The sequence below is a fragment of the Cetorhinus maximus genome, chromosome 12 (genome assembly GCF_964194155.1).
Source record: "Cetorhinus maximus chromosome 12, sCetMax3.hap1.1, whole genome shotgun sequence".
NCBI classification, from domain to species: Eukaryota; Metazoa; Chordata; class Chondrichthyes; order Lamniformes; family Cetorhinidae; genus Cetorhinus; species Cetorhinus maximus.
This window is the reverse complement of record NC_135890.1, coordinates 86,445,699-86,469,749: the sequence shown is the minus strand read 5'-3', so window position 1 is coordinate 86,469,749 and position 24,051 is coordinate 86,445,699.

Sequence of the window (24,051 nt, the reverse complement as noted above, 5' to 3'; positions counted from 1 at the left end):
CTCAAAGAATTATTCAACAACCATAAACAATAGCACTGGAATAGACTCATTTAAACCCTCATTAACTTTGGTGCCAGATGCTGTTACTGTGCCATCTCAAACAGCAGGAGAATTGCTCATACAATGAAAACTGATAATATTCATCTGGATACATCTTCCAAGGAAAACCCTGTATTGTTTCAACCAGCAGCAGCTGATGACATTTGTCTGGACTTTGTGTGGAATCATCTAAATGGACATTGAAACAACAGGACACATGTTTTGACATGCCTGAGTTAAATTATTATAAATACAGAGCAGATCTGAGCATCTGGGCTGCAGTTGGAAGAAGGGTCAAGTTTGGTCACCTTGCTTCGGGCCTATAGTCAACACCAGACAGACCAGTCGCGTTGGGGATTGTAAGTGTTTTCAGCCATATCGTGGTGATATTGGTCCGAGGGGTTATTTTTCCTTAAGGTTTCAGCACAAGACATGGTGCTTTGCCTGTGTTTTTTTAAGCTTTAACCAAGTCGTGGTGACTTTGTTTCGGGTACTGGGAATAGGTTGTTTTAAATTTTGTGTTTTGTACTGTGGGGTCGTGGGTGTTTCAATAAAGCAATTGTGAATTATCAAAAGAAATTTGTCTCGCTGGTCATTCTGTTCAAGCCATACACATGTGAATCTGTTGTCACAAGCTTGAGTGTGGGAGTGTCTCTGAGGGAAAAGGGGAATGCCTACAATGGCACCGCCTTCTACTTCTTAATCTTTCTTCTTGCTCGCGAGTGTTCATTTTAAATTAATGAACTCTCATCACTGACTCCACAACTAGAGGAAATAGGTTTTACTTGTTCATGCAATCAAAATTGTTTCCATTCCAATAGTTTAATTGATCCTGCTCTTTCTACCCGGACTTTCCCCACCCTCTGCCAGAATAATCTAAATCCTCCTCCACTGCTCTGTTTACCCTTCCCAAAACAATAACATTTTCAAGGAAAGGACATTGCTTCAGCATAGCTCTCTTCTGTTCAAGAAATTGCCCCAATACTAGAACAATAGTTACAAATTTGTTTTTCCAAATGGATGGAAGGAGCACCTTTCCAAATTCTTTCACAGGAGATATCTATCCTCTTTTGTGACAACATAATCTCTGAATGGTAAGACTATTTTGGTGAAAGAAAATTGAAAATGACCCTTCAGGTATAGATTTTGACGGATCCCATGATTATCATAAGTTGTGCAGAAATCTGAATGTTCAGCAACAAAAAATTATCTTCCTCTGCAGTAATATTTTCTCACTCATCTTTCCCCCAGCCTTCATCAATAATTTCTCTGATGAGGCCCACCTTCTCCCTTCTGAACTAGTTCCTCAATATGCAATTACTAATTGTCTGTTCAGTTCTCAGCATTTTCCCCAAGTGATTTAACGAGTGCTTCTATCACCACCCTTCATTAAAACTTCTCCCACCCCACCTCTTTATCAGTTTGGCTCTGTTGCTAGCACTGTCACTTCTGTCAGGAGTTCATGGTTCAATCCCCATATCCAGAATGTGAGCACATGAGCTGAAACTTCAGAACAGTACTGAGTTGGAAGCACCAACTTTTTGATAATGGATGCCCATCAGGTGGATGATATTTCCTGGTTCTCTCAACTGTGGACATTAGCACTGCTGAGCCTCTCAGTCTTCTCCATTACCTTTCTTCAGTGGCTACCTTTGCAGGGATGCCCTCTCTTGGCTCTACCTGACCTTTTCCAATACAATTAGCTCACCTCCTCCAATGTTGCATGGTCATCTTCATTGTGCCCCACTGCCCTGTTATGAGCTTTCCACTATTCTTTACTCAAATTTTGCCTCTTGCTAACATCATTTGCAAGTGCAAGGTCAGCTTATATATGTATGCTGGTGATACCCAACATTATTTCTCTACCATGATCACTGTTATCCAGTCCATGTGAAGCCCTGGATTAGCCAGATATTTTGCTTACTTTTGACCCCACCATCCTTGAAAACTACCACTCCATCTCTAACCTCCCTTTCCTCTCCAAAGTCCTTGAATGTGCTGTCACCATCCAAATCCATGCTTATCTTTCCCAGAACTCCATGTTTGGATCTCTCTAATCAAGTTTCCATACCTGTCAAAGAACCAAATCAGCTCTTACTAAATTCACAAATAACATCCTATGTGTAGTAATTATAGTTTTATTTAGTGCGACGCATCTTTAAGAATAATACTGAAGAAAGATCACATGATATGTGGTAACCAATAGGAGAGTAGCACAGGCTACCTCAGCAGTCAGTGTAGTGTTAGAGTTGAAGTTGAAAGCACACGTGTAGTTGCTGCAACGTATATTGTAAATAAACTTAAAGTTTCCACCCAAGAAGTGTTTGAAGATCACTATCACTAATAGTACAACTCGGCCACCCTACAACACTATGTAACTGTGCTGTGATATGCTACCCCTCCTCTCCAACCTGCCTGCAGCCTTTGACACTGTTGAACGCACCAACCTCCTTCAACGCCCCTCTGCTGTCATCCAGCTGGGTGGGACCTTCCACGCCTGGTTCCATCCTGATCCATCTAAACATAGCCAGGCAATCGCCTGCAAAGGCTTCTCTTCCCGCTCCTGCACCGTTACTTCAGGTGGGTCCCAAGGATCTATCCTTGGAGATATCGACACTTATCTAATTCTGGCCTCGAGCATCCCTAATTTTACTCACACCAACATTGGTGACTTTGTTTTCAACTTCCTAGGCCTTCTGCTCAGAAATTCCCAGCATGAACCTCTGTGCCTCTCTATCTCTCTTTCCTCCTTTAAGACTCTACTTAAAAGCTACCTCTTTGATCAAGCTTTTAGCCATCTGCCCTGACTTCACCTCATATGATTCAACATCAAATTTTACTTACAATGCCCCTGTGAAACATCTGGGGATGTTTAATTATGTCAATAGCACTTTATAGAGACAAATTTTTGTTATTGTACTCAAAAATGGCAAGGACAAAGCCATCTTGTCCGGATCTTGCCAGATAAATTGCACCTTGGGCACTCATTCACTCCGACTGAACCTGCAGATGTGTGAACTCCATGTCCTGCTAAGCTTAAACCCCACCTCTAGTCCATTGCCTACTTCCATTTTAGATATAATTGCCTTACAGCCTATTTCCCCTTTATCAATACCTTTTGTTTCCTCCAGGCTCACTTTAGTAACCTCCCCAGCACAAATTGAAAATTATCTCATTATTAATTGGCTCATATCCTATCCAGTACAACATTCTGTGCACTCCAACATCCCTGTCCTCACCATCCTCTATTGGACCCCTGAGCCTCACATTAAAATTGTAGTCTTCCTTTTAAAATCTCTCCATGGTCTTGCTCCACCCTACTTCTCCAGTGCAATGTTTCTGTTTGCACTCGTTAATCTTCTCACTGGAACCTGCTGCCAGTCCATTGTCTCCAACCCTCTGCCCCAGGATCAGTGGCAGAACCTTCAGCCTCTGGAATTCTCTTCCTAAATCTTTTTTGTTTCCTTACATCTGTCTTCCTCTTTCAAAAGCTTCCCAAAAACTTTGCTTTTTCACATGTGTCAGTAGCTCCTTACCGAGTGTCCACTTCTCTTCCACGAAGCACACTGGACCATTTTGTTGTATGAAAGGCACTATATGAATGTAATTTGTGTTGCCAACTCTAGAAGTGCAGATCCAGTACCCCAGTGATAGTATCACTTGGAGAATGACAATTTTAGGGACAGGAGCCTTCCATTCCTCCTGTGACAGTGGCAAAAATATCCTCTTATAATTAAAGGGAAGAGGACACCGAATACAAAATGGAACGCTCAAGATGATGAAAAGCTTCGAAAAAAAACAAAATGCTCTTTTGCAAATTAAATTATAGAACAAGGGACAACTTGCAAAGCAGTGGGGACTACACAAATTTTCATCCCAATTGAATGTTTTTCTTTCCGTTCATTGTTGACACTTGGGGTCTCAGATATTCTATGGTAGGGACTTAATGAGTGAAAAGCAAATATTTTTAGTCCTCTGTGCATCTGAATACCTTCTGACTTGAAACCGTTCCCTGGAGGCAATCTGACATTGTTGCAAGCAATGTCATATGTTTAATCCTATTTTTCAATTCTGTTTAATATTACATCAAGAACATTCTGCCTGCAGGATTCCCAAGTGGCTCACTGGCATGTTGGAAGTGTCCTTAGCCATTGAAAAAAAATTGCCTCAAATCAGCAATATTTTTCTCTGAGGCATTATCACCATAAATGTGTTGAGAATAACAAAGTTCTACTCCTCACATTATATTTGCAACATAAATGCAAGACATGCTTGAACTGAAAATTGTTAGACTGTCCCACAATCTACAAAAGGTCTTCACTTTCATCACAGTGAATAAACATCAAAAGATGATAGACAATAATTGCATTATCATTACAATTAGATGCACAAAACCATGTTAAGTCATAAAATTATGCTAACACAATCTAAACATCAGGCCCGTTTTATTGTCTGATAGGCCGCATCATCACACCTGCCCTTAATTGCTGACATGTCAAATACAGACTATATAGTCATCTGCTATCCATTTGTCAGCCTTTAGCTCAGTGGTGCTGCACTTAGCTGAGTCAGAAGGTTGTGGATTCATAGGCCTACCTCAGAACTTGAGCACATATTCCAGGCCGACACTTCAGTGAGGGGCTGTTGCACTGTCACATTGGCTGCCTTTCTGATAAGCTGTAACCGAGGCTCTCTTAGGTGGATGTATAAGATCCAATGACACGATTCAAAGAATAGCAGGGGGTTCTCACAGTATCTTGGCCAACATTTATCCCTCAACCAACATCACCAAAATAGGTTATCCAATTATTTATTTCATTGATGTTGTGAAGTAGGTTTGTGGGTCTGCCACATTTGACTAACAGCGGTTCAGAAAGTGCTTCATTGTCTACGAAGCTTTTTGAGCTGTCCTTAATGTTTGAAGGTGCTATATCAATGCCAGTTCTTTCTTGACATCGGCGCTGCCCAGCACCAAAACAGTAGTGCACTTGATCCCCCATTCTCCAGTTGCAAGATGTAATCCTTACAGAGGTTGACACGCTCATCAGTTAGCTGCATGAGTGATGACTTTTGTCATCACACAGCTCAGTTGCTGTTATCATGCACCACTCCCAGAAAGCAGTAGCAGTCTGGAACTGGTCTTCCTTCTTTTTGACAGTCAAATTATGGGACAGTGCTGAAATCAAGATTGTAAAAGGCTAACATAAATGTAGGGACCCCATAAAGAGTTGAACAATGTAAATTACTTCCCTTTAAATGCAGCATTCTGCATTCTTCAAATTAACATCCTTCACTTGTATATGACAAAAGTAATCAGAAAATCACAGAGTGTTGTCCTCACAAAAGATATTTCAGCTGGGAAGTACATAACATTCTCCTAATGTATCCTTCAGGCATCATTTTTAGCTCTTTCAGCTAAGTTTTAATGTGAGAGACATTGATAAATGCACAAGGATTTATTTTCCTTAGGACATAAAAAAGAAAAGGAAACATGTGTCCAATAGTTCTGGAACGAGGGCAATAGCAGGGAAATTAAACACTTGCTATCAGACAACAAACTTGTTACTGTCGTGTAAAATCATGCTAACAATTCAATGATGAAGAAGCTGAGCGAGCACAAAATAAAAAATGACATTTAAACCCAATTTGTATAAACAAACTGACAACGCTACAAGTGAAACTGAAACACACAACATTAAAAAAGACCACGTCAATACAGTTAATGTCTCCTAGGGGAAGATTAAAATAAGGGTGCAGACCTGGCACATTTGAAAATTAAAATTCATACAGCCAAGAACCTGACATACTAGCACAAAACAGATAAGAATAGAAATTACCATGTATGAAAAATATTTGAGTAAATATTGTATATTGTACAGTAACACCTCACTGGAAGGAGTGAAAACCCATTGAGATTAATAATGCAGTCTGCAACACATCAAGGGCTGCAGGGCACCTTGCCATTATAGAGGTGGGACAGTGTGGTAGCTTGGAGACCTATTCAGCACCCAAATGTTGACACCTAACAGCTTGTGTATATCACATGTACAAATCTGTATGAAAATTAGAAGAATACCCCTAACACATCTGGAGCATTTTAACAACATTACAGCCACTTAGTACTCATTTGCAACAGATGTTGCATTTGGTTGAGAAGCTCTCTTGAATCTTGTGTCTTACTGGGTGACCCACTCCTCCACATTAAACCATCCCTTTGCACAGGATCTCCTGCACTTATTTTGAATCACAAATGTTGTGAAATACTAATACATTGAAACCAAAGCATAGCACTCAGTGTTTGTGCACCGATTTACATTTCCATTGTGATGTGCCTTGTGTGCTTGCTGTATCTTGTGCTGCTATGTAGTGAAGTTCAAGTAGACATTCTCAATTGACATTCAGTTTTGCCTGTACTTTGTTGTCTTGCGAGTGTGGGGCAGCATCCAACAATCACACATGATGCAAAACATCCAAGTTGACGTCTAAAAGAACAGCAGCTCTTAGAAGACGCAATAAGTAAAAGGTCATTTGAGATCTGGATGAAAAGTCTCTTTAAGAGACAGGGATCTCTCTGATTTTTACAATTGCTATAGTTACCTTACAATTGGTGTTTGGAATATAACAAATTTTAAAAAGTCATAATGTGCCTATCCATGTAAATGTCACACAGGCTTTAAGAGACTTTGTATAAGGTTCATTTCAGGTACCAGCAAAGACAGGTCATTTCAAAATCTCATGGGACCTTTGTGGTCGATTGAAAATACAACCGGCAGAGAGAGAGAAAAAAAGCATTTTCCAAACCTTCATCTCTGTAGAAATAAATTAGTGCAATCTGGCTTTCATATTGGAAACAGCATTTATTACTATGGCAACCAAACATCACACAATTAAGGCATGGGCAAGTTTCACTCTCAATATGTGACCAAGGTTACAGACAGCACTGATGGTTGGAGTGCAAACCATTTTCCAAGGCTCTTAGGGCAAGAAAGGGTTAAACAAGTTAGTTATTTTCACTTGCTGCTCACAAAAGGAAGACAGGCCTTAGTTACTATCATCAGAACAGCCATGATGCCTCAGGTGCTCGTCTGCTGACTCTCACTGATCTTGGGGAACAGTAGATTTGTTTTTCAGGGTCAAACAAGAGTTCAAATAAGACCTACTAAACACCAAGTTTTCCAAATGTCTTGAATCCAACTTACCGCATGAGCACAGCCCCTCAGTTCATCTGCCAAATGTGGAGATATCGCCATAACATCCGTTAACTATAATTTAGCATTAAAGGTGACTCAGTCAGCACTGTAAGTAGATAAGGAAATAACTACTGCACACCAAACAGTAGACAATGGCAAAATGGTATATCAGGACTGCAGAATGTAGGAATCTCTGGAAAGTGAGAAGGCCCTGGATGACCTTAGGTGTGGGCCTATGTGTTGAGTCACTGCCTCAGAGTTGGTGAGCTGGAACGTAAGATGAAGGCACTCTGGTACATAAGAGGGAGGAATATCCGGGTAGTTTATTTTAGCTCACAGCAACACAGCACAGAGATGTGTGTGCGCAAAGCTAGCAGTGTGAGATTCACAGGGTAGGGGAATCTAGTGAGGAAGCAAAGGAGAAACCATGGAAACTGGTCTTGTCCAATGGCTATCATGTAATCAGTATGCATGGGGATAAGGAAGAGTGAGGGAACCAGGCCCAGAATGCTCATCAAAGCACTGTGCAACGGGAGGGAGAACAGAGCAGAAAGCTTCAAACAGTTTGAAGGAGGTATATTGCTGACCTACGGGCAAGTTATATTTCATACCAGCTGGAAAAGAAGGGGACAGTGAAGAACCAGTTATTATGATCTATGTCAGAACCAACTTCACAGGAAAGGCGTCCTGCTAAGGGGTGTCAGGAGCTAAAACCCGAATTAAAAAGCAGAATTTGAGTGTTAATCTCTGGATTACTACATAAACCATATGCTAATTAGCGTGGGGAGAAACGGATCAGGAAAGTGAATGCATGTTTGAAAGACTGGTATGGGAAGGAAGGGATCCAGCTCATGGCACACCAGCACAGGAACAGGACGATGCAGTACCATTGTGACAGGCTTCATCTGAACCGGGCTGAGACCAACCTTCCAGCAGAAAAGATTAAAAGGCCTGTAGAATGGACGAGAACTATTAAAGTGGGGAAAGGCTCAGCTGGATGTCATGCTAAGCTAAAGATAAGAAAAAAGGGATGTGGAATTCTCTCCCTATACTCCTCCACCTCTCTACCTTGCTCTTCTCCTTTAACATACTTCTTAGACCATGACCAAGCTTTTGGTCATCTGACCTAATACCTCCTTATGCGGCTCAGTGTCATACTTTGTATTATAATACTCTGTCCACATCCTGGGGGCCAAAACTGAACTGGAACAGCCATATAAATACTGTGACTACAGGAGCAGGTCAGATTCTGGGAATTCTGCAGCTAATAACTCACTTCCTGACTCCCCTAAGCCTGTCCACCATTTACAAGCCACAAGTCAGAATGTGGTAGAATATTCTCCACTTGCCTGGGTGAGTGCAGCTCCAACAACGCTGAAGAAACTCGACTCCATCCAGGGCAAAGCAGTCCATCCACATGATTGGCATCCCATCCGTCACCTTAAACATTCATTCTCTCCACGACTGACGCACAGTAGCAGCAGTGTGTACCATCTACAAGATGCACTGCAGCAGCTTATTATGGCTCCTTCAATAGCACATTCCAAACCCGTGACTTCTACTACCGAGGAGGACAAAGACAGCAGACAAATGGGAACACCATAACCTGCAAGTTCCCCCCCAACAAGTCACGCACCATCTTGACTTGGAAATATATCGCCTCCACTGTCGCTGGGTCAAAATCCTGGAACTCCCTTCCTAACAGCGCTGTGGGTATACCTACATCACATGGCCTACAGCAGTTCAAGGCGGCAGCTCACCACCCCCTTCTCAAGGGCAATTAGGGATGGGCAATAAATATGAACATACGAACATATAAATTAGGAGAAGTAGCCCATTCGGCCCCTCGAGCCTGCTATGTCATTCAATATGATCTTGGCTTATCTGATTGTGGCCTCAACTCCACATTCTGCCTACCCCCAATAACCTTTGACACCCTTGTTCGTAAAGAATCTACCTACCTCTGCCTTAAAAATATTCAAAGACCCTGCCTCCACTGCTCTCCAGGGAAGAGAGTTCCAAGGATTCACAAGGAGACTCCATATTTTTAAACTGCATGCTCTAGTTCTAGTCTCCCCCCACAAAGGGAAACATCCTTTCAGTATCCACCCTGTCAAGTCCCCTCAGAATGTTTCAGTAAGATCACCTCTCCATCTTCTAAACTCCAATGGATACAGGCCCATCCTGTCCAACCTTTCCTCATAAGATAAGGATCCCCCACCCTCATTCCAGCTATCAGTCGAGTGAATTTTCTCTGAACTGCTTCTAATGCATTTATATCCTTTCTTAAATAAGGAGACCAAAGCTGTGCACAGTACTCCAGATGTGGTCTCATCAATGACCTAAACAACTGCAGGAAAACATCCCTACTTTTATGTTCCATTCCCTTTGTAATAAATGACATTTAATTTGCCTTCCTAATCACTTGCTGTACCTGCATACTTTTTGTCATTCATGTACCAGGACACCCACATTCCTTTGTACCTCAGTGTTCTGCAATCTCTCTCCATTTAAATAATATGCTGCTTTTCCATTCTTCCTACCAAAGTGGACAAGTTCACATTTTCCCACATTATCCTCCATCTGACTAATTTTTCACTTATGTCCTCTTCACAACTTACTTTCCTACCTAGCTTTGTGTCATCAGCAAATTTAGCAGCCATATATTCTGTCCCTTCATCAAAGTTATTGATATAAATTGTACATCATTGAGGCCCCACTGATCCCTGTGGCACTCCACTGGTCACATCCTACCAACCCAAAAATGGTCCACTTATGCCTACTCTCTGCTCCCTGTTAGCTAACCAATCCTCTATCCATGCCAATATGTTACCCCCTACACCATGAGCTATTATTTTGTGTCGTAACCTTTGATGTGGCATCTTGTCAAGTGCCTTCTGGAAATCTAAGTATAGCACATCCACAGGTTCCCCTTTATCCACATTGTTACTTCCACAAGGAAGTCCAATAAATTAATCAAAAATAAATGTCCTTTCACGGAACTATGTTCACTCTGCCTGATTGCATCGAGATTTTCTAAGTGCCCTACTATAACCTCCTTAATAATAGATTCCAGAAACTTCCCCATGGCAGATGTTAAGTTAACTAGGCTGTAGTTTCTTGCTTTCTGTCTCCTTCTTTTCTTGAATAGAAGAATCGCATTTGCCTTTTTCCTATCTGATGGGACCTTTCTAGAATCTAGGGATTTTTGGAAAATTAAAACCAATGCATCTACTATCTCAGCAGCCACTTCTTTTAAGACTCTAGGATGAAGTCCATCAGGGCCTGAGGGCTTGTCAGCTTTTAGTTCTAATAATTTTCTTAGTAGCTTTTCCTGGTGATTGTAATTGCTTTAAGTTCCTCTCTCCCTTTCACCTCCTGATTCACAATTATTTCTGGCATGTTATTTGTATCTTTGACAGTGAAAACAGACACAAAATATTTGTTTAATTAATTTGTTATTTCCTTATTTTAAATTATTAATTCCCCAGATACTGTAACCTCTAGCCTTATCTGCTGGTGCACCCTTAGGCCTGTACACTCTGTCCATTCCTGCCATGCTCTGATCATGATTTCCCTTATTCCTAACTTGCTGTCTTGCCTTGTCTTCTCTATTTAATTTATCGCAACGTTCCAAACTCTAAAGCACTCTCTACCGCCCTAGTTACACAACTCACAACACAGGTGAAGACCATCCCAACAGTATAGCTCCCACTTTCCCCCAAACCAGTGCTAGTGCCCCATGAACCGAAACCCATTTCTCCCACACCAATCTTTGAGCCACGCATCTGACACTCTAATCACATTTACCCTAGTAATCCAGAGATTATTACCTTTGAAGTTCTGCTTTTTAATTTAGCCCCTAGCTGCTCATACTCCCTCAGCAAACCCTCCTTCCTAGTTTTACCTATGTCATTGGTGCGTCCATGGACCATGACCATTGGATCTTCCCCCTCCTATTGCAAGGCTCTCTCCAGCCCAGAGCAGATGTCCCGAACCCCGGCACCAGGCAGGAAACACAGCCATCTGGACTCCAGCTCTCAGCTTCAGAGATGTGTCTATCCCACTGACTATACTGTCCCCTACTACCACTACATTCCTATCATATCTCCCCGCTTGAATGCTTTCCTGTACCATGGTCAGTTTGCTTATCCACCCTGCAGTCACCACTTTCATCCATACATATTGCAAGGTCCTTGATCCTGTTGGACAATGCAAAGGCTGAGGCTCCTCTACTTCCACCTTCTGGGCCCCCATAACTGCCTCACTCACAATCACATCCTGCTGCCCCTGACCACTGACCAAATCAGAAGACCCTATCCTAAGGGATGTGACTGCCTCCTGGAACTAAGTGTCCAGGTAACTTTCCCCCTCCCTGATGCATTACAATGTCTGCAGCTCAGCCTCCTGCTCAATGACCCTGAGCCAAAGCCTCTCAAGGCTCAAACACTCCTACAGACATAATTGCCCTAGGTCGCACTAGTGTACAGGAGCTCCCACATCCTGCAGTCGTGACACATCACATGCCTTGCCATCTTTATTGTGAGTTAATTAATTTATTTTCATAATTAATTTACAATGAATAAAACTTACTACTCCCAATAAGCTTTATTACCACTAGTAAAGTTTAACAATGCCAAGTAAATCTTACAATTACTAATGAATTACCTGAGTTTTGAAAGATCAACGAGCAAAATGCTCACTAACCAATCACTTACCTGTTTCCATGACGTCAGGCTTTGATTTTTCTCAGAAACCGGTCAGTCCTCAGGCTAGCCGCTCACTTTACTCTTTTTAAAATGCTGCCTTCGCCAGTGACCACATCCTGTGAGCGAAAAAAAATTTTTAAAAACTCCTGTGAAACACCTTGGGACATTTCATTGTGTTAAAGGTGCTATATAAAAATAAGTTGATGTTATTTTCATTGTGGTACAAAAAGGGAAAAGTAACCAATACTCAGGGAACTGAAAAGGTTTAATAACAAAGTATCCGATAAAAAACCGATTAATGAAAAATAGGAGCACGTTGAATTGTCAGAATAGCAACATACAATGTATTTAATAACAAAATGGGAGAATTGGAAGCAATAAGTACCTGAGGAAATAAATCTAATAGAGCAACAATAGCTACACTAACAAATTATCAACAGTAATCAATTTAAGATAATCAATTGATATTGTAACGTGGCTCATTTGCATTTGCTAAAAGCGACATACATACATATACAAACAAAAGGGATATTATCAAGCCTAGTGCCTTTTTTCAAAATTACCCAACAGCATGAGGACCCTTTAGCTCCCTGTTGCTTTCTCCATGGCAACACCTCGGCCAATCAGAGTCAACTTGCCAACCAATCAGCACTCCTTTTCTCCTGCAGTATAAATGGTTGAGATTTGTTTGAAATTTGGCATTCTTGCATTTGTTCCAATGGCCCGGATTTTCCAGTGGTCGGGTGGGCTTGACGGGGGCAAGCGGGAGCGAATGCGAAATGGACCGCCACCCGCGATTGGGCCCCGACTGCGATTTCAGGCTGGCTGGACAATTAGCGGGCAGCTAGCGTGAATCGTGCACTCCAGCACTCAGCACTGCCTGTGCGGGGCGGGGGGAGGGGGGGCTGGGGAGGAGGCCAAGCGCGGAAGTTCGCACATGCATGCAAGTGCATGCAGTAAAAGCTCCCTAAGGAACACAGCTGCCTCAGGGAGCTGCAGCATTTCCATATAAACAATAAAGAATTTTAAAATGTTAACAAACAGGTCCCCGCTCATGTACGGGACATGTTAGAGATGAGTGCAAAAAGATTTTTTTTTAAAAAGCGGTTGGACGGGCAGAAACTTTTGATCAATTAGTTTATTAAGGACCTCAATGGGCCGTTTAATTGTCAGCAGGCGTGCTGCCGACTCCCGTGCACGCCTGCCAACCGAAATATCACGCGTGCACGCAATGACGTTGGGACGCCCGCCAGTTTACGCTCGTTCAGGTTGGGTGCACGCCCACCCGACATGCGCAATATTCTGCCCAAAGAGTGTAAGATGAAAAGCTTTGACAACGTCTCTCTTTTCAGCAATATTCAAATTTAATATGGTTAATGAAAAATGGTTGCAGATAGGCAGAATTGGCAGTTAAGTAGTGAAAAAAACCTGCATTTTAAATAAATCTTTTCACAATCATCAGACATCTCAAAACGCTTTACAGCCAATCAAGTACTTTTGAACTGTAGTCACTGTTGTAATCTAGGAAATACAGCATCCAACTTGCACACAGAAAACTCCCACGAACAGCAATGGTATACTGACTAAATAATCTATTTTTCAGATGTTGACTGAGGGATAAATATTGGCCAGGGCATCGGGGCTAATTCCCCTGCTCTTCTTCATCATAGTGCGTTAGGGTCATGTACATCCACTCAAAAAAGCAGGTCGGGTTCAATTTAACATCTCATCTAAAAGACAGCTCCTTGGGCAATGCAGCACTCTTTCAGTCAGTTTGCATTTTGTGCTCAAGCCCTGGACTTCAAGTGGGACTTGAAGCCAGAACCTTGCGAGTCAGAGGTGAGTGTGCTACCAACTGAGGCATTGCAGACACCCAGTAAACTGTAATGCCATTAGAAATGACAGAGGAGGAAGAAGGGGCAGTGGTGTAACAGCTAATCAAAAATAACGATGGCAGCAGCAAGAGGACTGAAAGAGATTGAAACAGAACCTATTTGCTTTGAGATAAGGCAGCAGCCTTATTAGGGATATTCCCAAACCACCAAAAATTGGAAATGAAGTGGAGGGAGAAATATATCGTAAATATATGAAATGGGTAAAAGACACAATCGTAAGTTTTGGAGATTTCAACTATTCTCAAATAAATTGGCAGAGCGAAAGGGGAGAAGAGAATGGAGATTTGAAAGGATGTACAAGACTCCTTTCTGATCCCTCATGGAAGGAAGCAGTGCTCAATCTAGTAAAGTGAAGTGAACTTTTTTTTTAAAAAAAGTGGTACTCATCAGAACAAAAAAAAGCAAGTCAACCACATGCCTTGAAATACATGAGGAATAACATCTTGCGTGTTGTACGGTGTCTTTTATAATTCCATCAGCGGGACTTCAAATATGCTGCGTTTTCAGTAGAAACTTCCCAAATCGTAGCATTTAATAAACTTTCCATAACCACGAGCTTGTGATAAATGAGCTGATAATTGCTAAATTTAGGTATTATGGAATGTAATAGAAGTCTATCAGATAATTTTGAAATGCTGCAGGACTTTTGTGGTCAATTGAAAATACAACCAGTACACACAGAGAGAGATAAAAGACATTTTCCAAACCTTCAACTCTGTAGAAATAAATTAGTACAATCTGCTTTTCATATTGGAAACACCATTTATTACCATAGCAACCAAACATCACACAATTAGGGCACAGGCAAGTTTCATTCCCAATATGTGATCAAGGTTACAAAACAGTGCTTATGAGTGAAAACTATCTTCCAAGGCTCTTAGGACAAGAAAGAGTTAAGAGAGATTAATTATTTTCACTTGCTGCTCTCAAAATGAAGGCACTTGAAATCTTGAGAAATGAATTGTATACCTGCACCTGTGACCACGATGGTCAGAACAATAATTTCCACAAGTCAGTACAGAAGATAGATGTCGTCTGTAAAAGAGACTTGTTGGAAGTGGTGTTGGTAGTCATTGTGCAGAGAATATGCCGAATCAGCTCTAAAGTGCAAACTGTAGCAAGATCAAGAGTTTATAATACTAGTTTTCAGGTAAAAGACAGACAGACTTGCATTTATATAGCCTCTTTCACAACCAGAGAATGTCCCAAAGCACCTTACGGCCAATGAAATACTTTTGAAGTGTAGTGACTGCTGTAATGTAGGAAATGCCCATTTGTGCGCCACAAGTTCCAACAAACAGCAAAGTGATAATGACCAGCGATAATCTTTTCAGTGATATTGGTTGTGGAGTAAATATTGACCTGGATACTAGGGATAATTCTCCCGCTCTTCTTCAAAGTAATGCCATGGGAATTTTTATGCCCATCTGAGAGAGCAGATGGGGACCTCGGTTGGACATCTCATCTGAAAAACGGCACCTCTGACTATGCGGCACTCCCTCATTGCTGCCAAGTGTCAGCCTAGAATTTTGTGAAATTTCTGGAATGGGACTTGGATCCCTGGCCTTGAGATTCAGAAATGAGAGTGCCACCAATGGAGCCGCAGCAGACACAGTGATGACAAAATAATTGGGCAATGCAAATCGCTGGATAAAACTTTCCATTACATCGGAGTTCACTTTGGTTTCTCTGTGGTAAGTGCACACACTGAATTAAAAATATAGCGACAATATCTCAATCAACCTGTGACTTCAATTTTATGCAGAAAATGGACATGATTTAAATTCACAATATTTTATCAGAGCCAGCAACGCTTGAAGAAAACATGCCACACCCGTCAATATCACCCCACCTCCCCCACAACGCTCCGGGAAATTCATGGCAGCTCGATGCAACATGTTCCAATCTTTGCAAGGCATTCTTGCCTCTAGTGGAAGCAAGGCATTTAAACAATGATGTAACTACCTTTACGTTCATTTCTGAGCAGGAGGTGGCTGAACATGGTAATAATCTGCAAGTTGAAAAGGTCAAGGGTTGGTGTAAAATTTAGAATAATGAGCATTTTACAATCTAGAAAGTCAGCATTTTTCCATGTCAGGCACCAAAATTTGAAATATTTTATCTGAAAGGCAACTGAAGGTAAATATGAAAAGCAACAATGTTACCTTATATAATGAGTATTGGTTTCTCATTTTTTAACATAAGGAATAGGAGCAGGGGTAGACGATATGGCCCTCCAACCTACTCCACAATATATTTGAAGTCTATATATCACAATAGAAATTAAGAATTTTTCCTAAACTTAAAAATAAATGTAACAATAACTATAATCTCGTGAGTATGTGTTGTGTGTGTGTGCTGTATGGTGTATTGTGTGGCGTTTGTACGGATGGATGCTTATGTGCTGTATGGTGTGTGTTGTGTGGTGTGTGCATGATGACCAAGCAGTCTGACAACACAGGCAGTGGAGGAGCTGAGAAAAGTAGTGGAGAAATAGGTCGTATAACTGTAGAAGCCATTCCAAATCTTCAGATGATGTTATCAAGCGGCACAATATAAATGAGGAAGGTGAGATTGCCACAGATAAATATCTGGGGGATTTCAGAGTAAGGACTGCCAGTGCAGGTAGAGAAGCCATTGCTGGTCACATTGGGATAAGAGTGGGAGCAATCCCTTTGAGCTGGAAAATGGAGGAGAAGTGTTGGAGTAGGAAGGCATTGTTCAAGCAACTACATGGAACTATTTAATACAGGGCATAATGCCCAAGGAGACAGGGGCAGGTATTATCAGCAAATGCAAGATGGAGGAAGAGGAACTTTGGGGAAAAAAGCAACCAAAAGATACAGAAGATGTTGAGGATGACTTTTCTTCTCCGGCTCCTGGTATTATTGGATCATGTGGGCACAGCAAATACAGGAAAATCAGGCAAGGAGGGAAAAACATCACTTAGCAGGATCTGCTTTTCCATCAATTCATTTAAATAGGTGAAAAAATTCATGCAGGATCTTTATTATCACTGCCCATCGCCATTCTTCCTGCCCATCTTTTCTGTGTTCACTGCACTGACACAATACAACACAGCACCAAGTTCAGGCATAGGAAAACCGGGTAACTATTTCGTTAATGCCTGAACTGTGCGAGCAGTCACTTCGACCACACTGTATTTTTCCAGCCAATATATTCCATCTTAACACACCAAGTATCTGTTTAAGAACTTTCCTATGGTTAACTGAGCTTTTTCTGTGATCAACTGAGCTACAAAGACATGATCTTTTTTAAAATGTATTTTTTTGTTTCTTTATTTTGTTGTTGGGATGGAGACAACACTGGCAAGGTTATATTTAGTGCTCACTCCTGGTTGTCTTGAGAAAATGATGGGTCCTCTTCTTGAACCACTGCAACTACCACCTGTTTTATTATTCAGTGGGAAGTAGGCCACGTCATAGGGTGTATCAGCCTGCCAAATATCAAGGACTAAAATCACCTTGAGGCTTAAACTAAGCAGGTTCCCTTTCCTGAAGGACATTAATGAATCAGTGCATTTTCAGGATAGTACAAGCAGCTTCATGTTCATTTTTCTCAAGTGTTAAACCACAGGTTACCAGACTAATGTAATTTAATTTATCATTTTGGGATTTGAACAAACAATTTCTAATCCTGGGCCTGCGCTGAGTAACTTATCACAGCAGTGTGATGGTGTGGGTGCTATGATTTGCCTCAGGGTCCAACCTTATGGAGGGAAGGATCAAACAAGGTGTCTACCCCCAATTACAATCCAATGACTCCTACTGGAAGGGTGTATTTGTTGGTGAGAATGAAATCAGGTTCAGATGGGATGCCTCCCTTGGACAAATAATCCGCCAACACTTACCACTATGTTCCCCACATTTAAAATGATCATTCTGGGTGACAGTGGAACACCTTTGGGAGAGGAGGGAGCAAGTGAAGGAAATATAGTGAGAAATAGATTGAAGTATCCATATTTCAGTAGGTGCAATGATGAGTGTTAAACTGGAGCAGTCCGTTTTTGGATAGGTAAAATTACTAAGCATCAGTATTTCAAATAAAACGTCATTACATCATTTGCTCTTTGAGGAATACCATAATAAAAATGATTAAATCTGAACCCTACTTCACACTGAGTGACTCAGACAAAACTACTCCACTGTAAGTATACTTTCTCAAACCTCAGAACTAATATTTGCAGGTATAACATTGCCCTACATATTAGACCCAGCAACAAGTTGCACACTCTGCTTACTTCACTGGTGAAACAACATTACTACAATTGGATTATGGACATTTAGTCCTGACACATCAATGTATCACAGTCTAATTTCAGTCGACTTCCAAGTGAAGTTGCAATATATTATGACTGCTGGTAGAGAAACATTGTTTCAGATACTCGTGAGACCCCATCCCTGATGAGTTTATCTCGAAAATGTATTGATAAAGCAGAATTCATTGCCATACATCAACCTAAGAAAAATCAATGCAGAAGCTTCATGTGAAAAACAGCAGAGCAATGAATGCTAGTTTAAAAAACTCAGAGCTTGACAAGATGGGATCTCTACAGCTTTTACTCAATGTATATTCCTGAAAACATTTGATCTCATTCCTTTTTATTTTTGTTCCATATAGAACAAAATGCAAAACAAAAATTGTAAATGTGAAAATCACTGAATTTCTAAAAAAAAAACCCAATCTTTAAAACAATGGTAATGCCTCACAATTACAGTAAGGGACAAAAATGACAAAGTTTGTAGTTTTTTTTTTCCTCCAAGAAATGCCTTTCCCACTTGTGTCCGATTTCAGAAAAAGAATGGGCTTACTCTTATAGCATTCATCAGACACCTCAAAGAGTCTGACAATCAATGAATGCTTTATGAAGTGCAGGCAATATTTATTATGTAGACAAATTGAACAGGAAGGGAAAATTAGGTTGAAAGGGAATTCAGAGGAAGATAATGATGAGTAGTGGCACTGGTCCTGATGAGGGAGGAATGGGCCTCAGAGAACTAACACTCATAGGGGAGGGACTTGCTGCACTGTTGCTGGTGAGGGAGGGGCCTTGGTGCGCTGTCAATGGTGAGAGAAAACACTTGGTCACTGTTGCAGGTGAGGGAGGGCATTTGGTCATTGTCACTTGAGAGAGAGGGCACTCGGACTGCCGCTGATGAGGGACGGGCCTTGGTGAACTGTCACTGGCAAGGGAGGGTACTCAGTCACTGTCACTGGTGAGGGAGGGCACTTGGTCACGGTCACTGGTGAGGGAGGGCATTTGGTCACTGTCACTGGCAAGGGAGGGCACTTGGTCACTGTCACTGGCGAGGGAGGGCACTTGGTCACTGTCACTGGCGAGGGAGGGCACTTGGTCACTGTCACTGGTGAGGGAGGGCACTTGGTCACTGTCACTGGCGAGGGAGGGCATTTGGTCACTGTCACTGGTGAGGGAGGGCACTTGGTCACTGTCACTGGCGAGGGAGGGCATTTGGTCACTGTCACTGGCGAGGGAGGGCACTTGGTCACGGTCACTGGCGAGGGAGGGCACTTGGTCACTGTCACTGGCAAGGGAGGGCACTTGGTCACTGTCACTGGCGAGGGAGGGCACTTGGTCACTGTCACTGGCGAGGGAGGGCACTTGGTCACTGTCACTGGTGAGGGAGGGCACTTGGTCACTGTCACTGGCGAGGGAGGGCATTTGGTCACTGTCACTGGCGAGGGAGGGCACTTGGTCACTGTCACTGGCGAGGGAGGGCACTTGGTCATTGTTGCTGGTGAAGGAGGACACTAGGTCATTGTTGCTGGCAAGGAAGGGTACTCAGTCACTGTCACTGGAGAGAGGGGGCACTATGCCACTGTCACTGGCGAGATTGCGAGAGGGGGCATACATCACTGTCGCTGGTGAGGGAGGGCACTAGGTCATTGTTGCTGGTGAAGGAGGACACTAGGTCATTGTTTCTGGCGAGGAAGGACACTCGGTCACTGTCACAGGTGAGGAAGGGGACTCGGTCAGTGTCACTGATGAGATGGGGAAAAATAATCCAACAATGTAATTTCTAATCTGTGCATCTTGCATAGAAACCATATTGTCACCAAGTATTTCCACAGAGTATAGGAAAACTCAGAAGCAACGTTAGTTCAGGAGTGGTACACTCTGGAAGATATTCTAGTGCCCGTTTTCAAGGTGGTCTTACCAGAAGACTGGAAGGACATGTGAACTTATTAATCATCCAAGCATATTGCAGCAGACCAAGAAGGGACATGGAGAAAAATACCTTTAAAATGGCAGCTTAATTCCACGCTGTTGAACATCATCATTTTCAATAGGACACATTCTGTGATCAACCATTTTCACTTCTTTTTATTCCCTCCATTTGGTCCATCGGGTCCGCATCAGCTTTCGGCGAATAATCCAGTTAGCCCCAATCTGTGGCTCTTCTTTCCATTCCTGCAATTTTTTACTCTTCAAGTATTTATCCAATTCCCTTTTAAAGGCTACTGTTGAAGCTGAATCCACCACCCTAGATAATAAATGTATCAAATTCAGATCAATGTCTGATTTAGTTGAGGTGCTCCCAACCATATTTTTCCACTTCGAGTATCTTGAAAATGAAGTAACTGAACTAAATTTCTCTTCATTTTATACTTTCATTCTCTTCTCTGACAGAATTTCATTTCAGCAACATGTTCATCTTATCTACTTTCCTGCAGTTTCATATTCCATGCAGTGGATAAGTAATGAAATGATTAGCAAATGGCCGTGTAATTTTGTAACCGGACACTTCAAAAACAAAGTATCTAATCAACGAAGAGCACTGCCAAAGGTCAGATATGGTTGCCAACAATCTATCAGCTAAATTGTTTACCAAGGCAACAGGAAGAAGCAGCAAAAAGCCTAGAAATCATCATTGCAAAAAAATTAAGGGCCTTTTGGTATAACCTTATCCTGGTACCTGACTAATTACTTCCAACTGATTCATGTACAAAGTTTGGCAGTAGAAATTGGTGGTTAAACTATAGGTTTAGTTTGCTAAAAGTGTTGCATTCAAAATATTTTGTGCAACTATCAGAGGCAAGTGCAAATTCGTTATTGACATCCACCACAAATTCACAAATAAATAATATCGATTAAAACTTGACTCAAGTATCTGTGAAATAATAGTTTATTCTTAAACACAACAGGTTATTTTAGATTAAATTATGTTAATTTAATAATGTTAATAATAACTGATATTACATTATGATGAAAGTGTATCTTTTATTTTAGACAACCAACTTAATTTAGCAACAAAAATCATTTATATTTAGAATCTTAACACACAAAAAAACAACTTTTGGTAAGAAGAGTGTAACATGAATTAAATGTTGCATAGGGGACCTCAGTGACAAACATATTGGTCACAAATAGGGTTTAATGAAAGGGATTAATAAACAGTTGCATTTTTAGATTTTATCAAAAAACCGTAATTCCAAGTTACACATTTGCTCAAATAGCATCAACGCTTGAACCTGTCAGTGTGTCTCAAGCCAGCAGAGAGTAAATAAAGGCAAACTGGTTGAAATCATCAGGTAAGCATTTCTGTTAGCTCAGGATACTCATACAGTGTGCAACTGAACTGGGCATTTAAAATAACAACTTGCATTTATGCAGTGCCTTTAATTAGTAAAATTTCCCAAGATATTTCACAATAGAGATTTTCAAACAATATTTGACACGAAGCCAAACAAGGAAATATTATGACATGAAAAGGTGGGTTCTAAGGGGGTAGAGGGGGAGAGGTTTAGGGAGGGAACTTCAGAGTTAAGGGCCCAGGTATGGCTGCCATTGGTGGAATTATTAAAACTGGGAATGTGCAAGAGACCAGAATTGGGGGACCGCAGAAATCTTGGGGTGATGTAGGACTGGAGGAGACTACAGAGATAGCGAGAGGGCGAGTCCATCAAGAGATTTGAAAACTAGGATGAGAAATTTACAACAGTTGTAGGGATGCACAATGCTATCAGCAAAGCAGATGCGTATTTCATATATTTTTCCTTAACCTGATTAATCTGTGTGTTTGGAATATGACCCTAACAATCACAAAAAAGCTGGAGTTTTGCAGCTGATCAAAGTTATCGGCATTTCCATTTAGAGAAATTAATGGGATCAAAGATCAAGGTTAAACAGCCTGAAACAATTTATGGCACTGGGAATGTTTAAGGGAAACAAACGTATCAAATACTAGAACCATAAATAAAATGGAAATCACAATAACAGTATTTCAGTAGGATTTGTGCCTTTAAATTTAGAGTGTTTTTCATTATTACCAATGAAAGGCATGCTAGCTCCAGAATGCTAGCAAGAATTTTTTTTCTCCCCTTCCAAAAATTGTCAGCTAGGTGAAGCACAAATATTCTGAAAACATAAGCTCAAATTCTGTAAAGAAGACGACTTAAGTACTGGATTCCGATCCATCAGAGGAGATGAGCTTTCTCCTCTGCAGATTTGAGGAAAAATGTCGCAGAGGAAGGCCAAGGACTAAACACTTCAAAATACATCACAGGAAAGCAAAACCAAATTACACCTCTTTTGCACACGACCTGAGGGGCTCTTTCGATAATGGTGAACAGTCTGTATTGTTCTGCACTCCAGATTATCAAAACAGCAACTCCATTAGGACTTGGCAGAGCTTTTTCTCAATTATGGTCATTTAATAATTTGGAGATGGCTGAAAGGGGTTTGAGCGTTGCAGTTAATGACCTTCCATCTTTCTGAGCGGGCTCCTTTCTCAGGCCTATAGTGCTGTATTAATTTAGACACGACGATGACTGTCATTTTATTATGTGGAATCATTTTCCACGTGTGCATGTTTCTGCTATTTTCAATGAGCAATGGTTGGTTCACAAAACAAGACCATAGAGACAGAGCTTCAGCTAATACGTAGGGCCGCAGATGCTCCTGCACATTAAACTATGAGTTGTTTTGTTTTAAACACCTGGCTCCTGTTCCAATCTGTGGGTGCTTCAACTGAATGTTTGTTTCCTATTTTAAGATACAATTATCTCCAAGGTAACTAAAGTTGAAATGATAGCAAAACACAAAACCATTTTGAATGAATATTTGACCTTCAATTGCAGTTGATAAGAGCTCTCTCACAGAAAGCCTCAGTACGCTGTTTGATAAAATATTGCACATTTATAACACAGGTATAAAAGTAAAGATTTTTAAAAAACATTTATCCTGTTTGAAGTAGAATTATATTTGTTATTTTACAACATTGATTTATACAACTAAAAGCCTCATATCCAGAACACATTCAGAACATTACTTGGCAAGCTGTTATACAAACTCAGCACACAATTTAGTGATTGTCTAAAAGGAGAGTGCATCTGTTATGAGGATGTGTTTTTTCTTTAAAAAAGATACAATTTTGAATTCTTTTTCTGGCTGGACTTTTAAAAAAAAACAATAAACTGTAAGCCTACAAGCCTATTAAGACAATAGCGGACTACAAGCCAGCTACACTATGCAAACTTGCATTCCACCCAAGTGGGATGAAAAGCAAAAGATACTCAAACACCCTGGGGAGCATGAAAGACCCCATCTCCTGTTGGCTTTTACACTATCCTGAGACTTTTCAAAAGCTACCAAAATGAGACATCAAAATGCAATTACCTGTTCAAACAAACAATGACTACACCTGACATGGTTTAATTGAACTCCTCTGGAAAATACAGCCAGCAGGAATTTTAGAACTGTTTTCCAAGCCAGAGAGATCAGAGACCCAAATGCTGTACTGAAAGGCTATAAAGCAGCTGTTTCCTCTCTCTCAAGTATTGACTCACCCTGTAACCATCCTGAGAAAAGAAATCCACTGCAAACCAAGATCTTTTGGGAATAAAACATGGAAATCTGCTCCATACAACTACACACAGGAAAACAACTGAACAAAGCGGCCGCAAAGTGAAATCATTGCACCGAGGCCAGCCAAAGGGCAGCTAACCCTATACTCCTCTGTCTCATCATCTCCTTACAAACTGTAAAAGCCTTTCCTCGTATTCTACCATCTGTACCATGTGTGTGTAGGCCCAGGGAATGTGTGTGCGATGTATGAGTGGCCGCTGTGATTTTTCTAGTTTTCTTAAATTTGGGAAGTAGTTTCAATAAACTTATCTTTGTTGAAATTCAGAAAAGCTGTCTGACTAATTCTTTATAACCTGAAAATAGTGGGACTC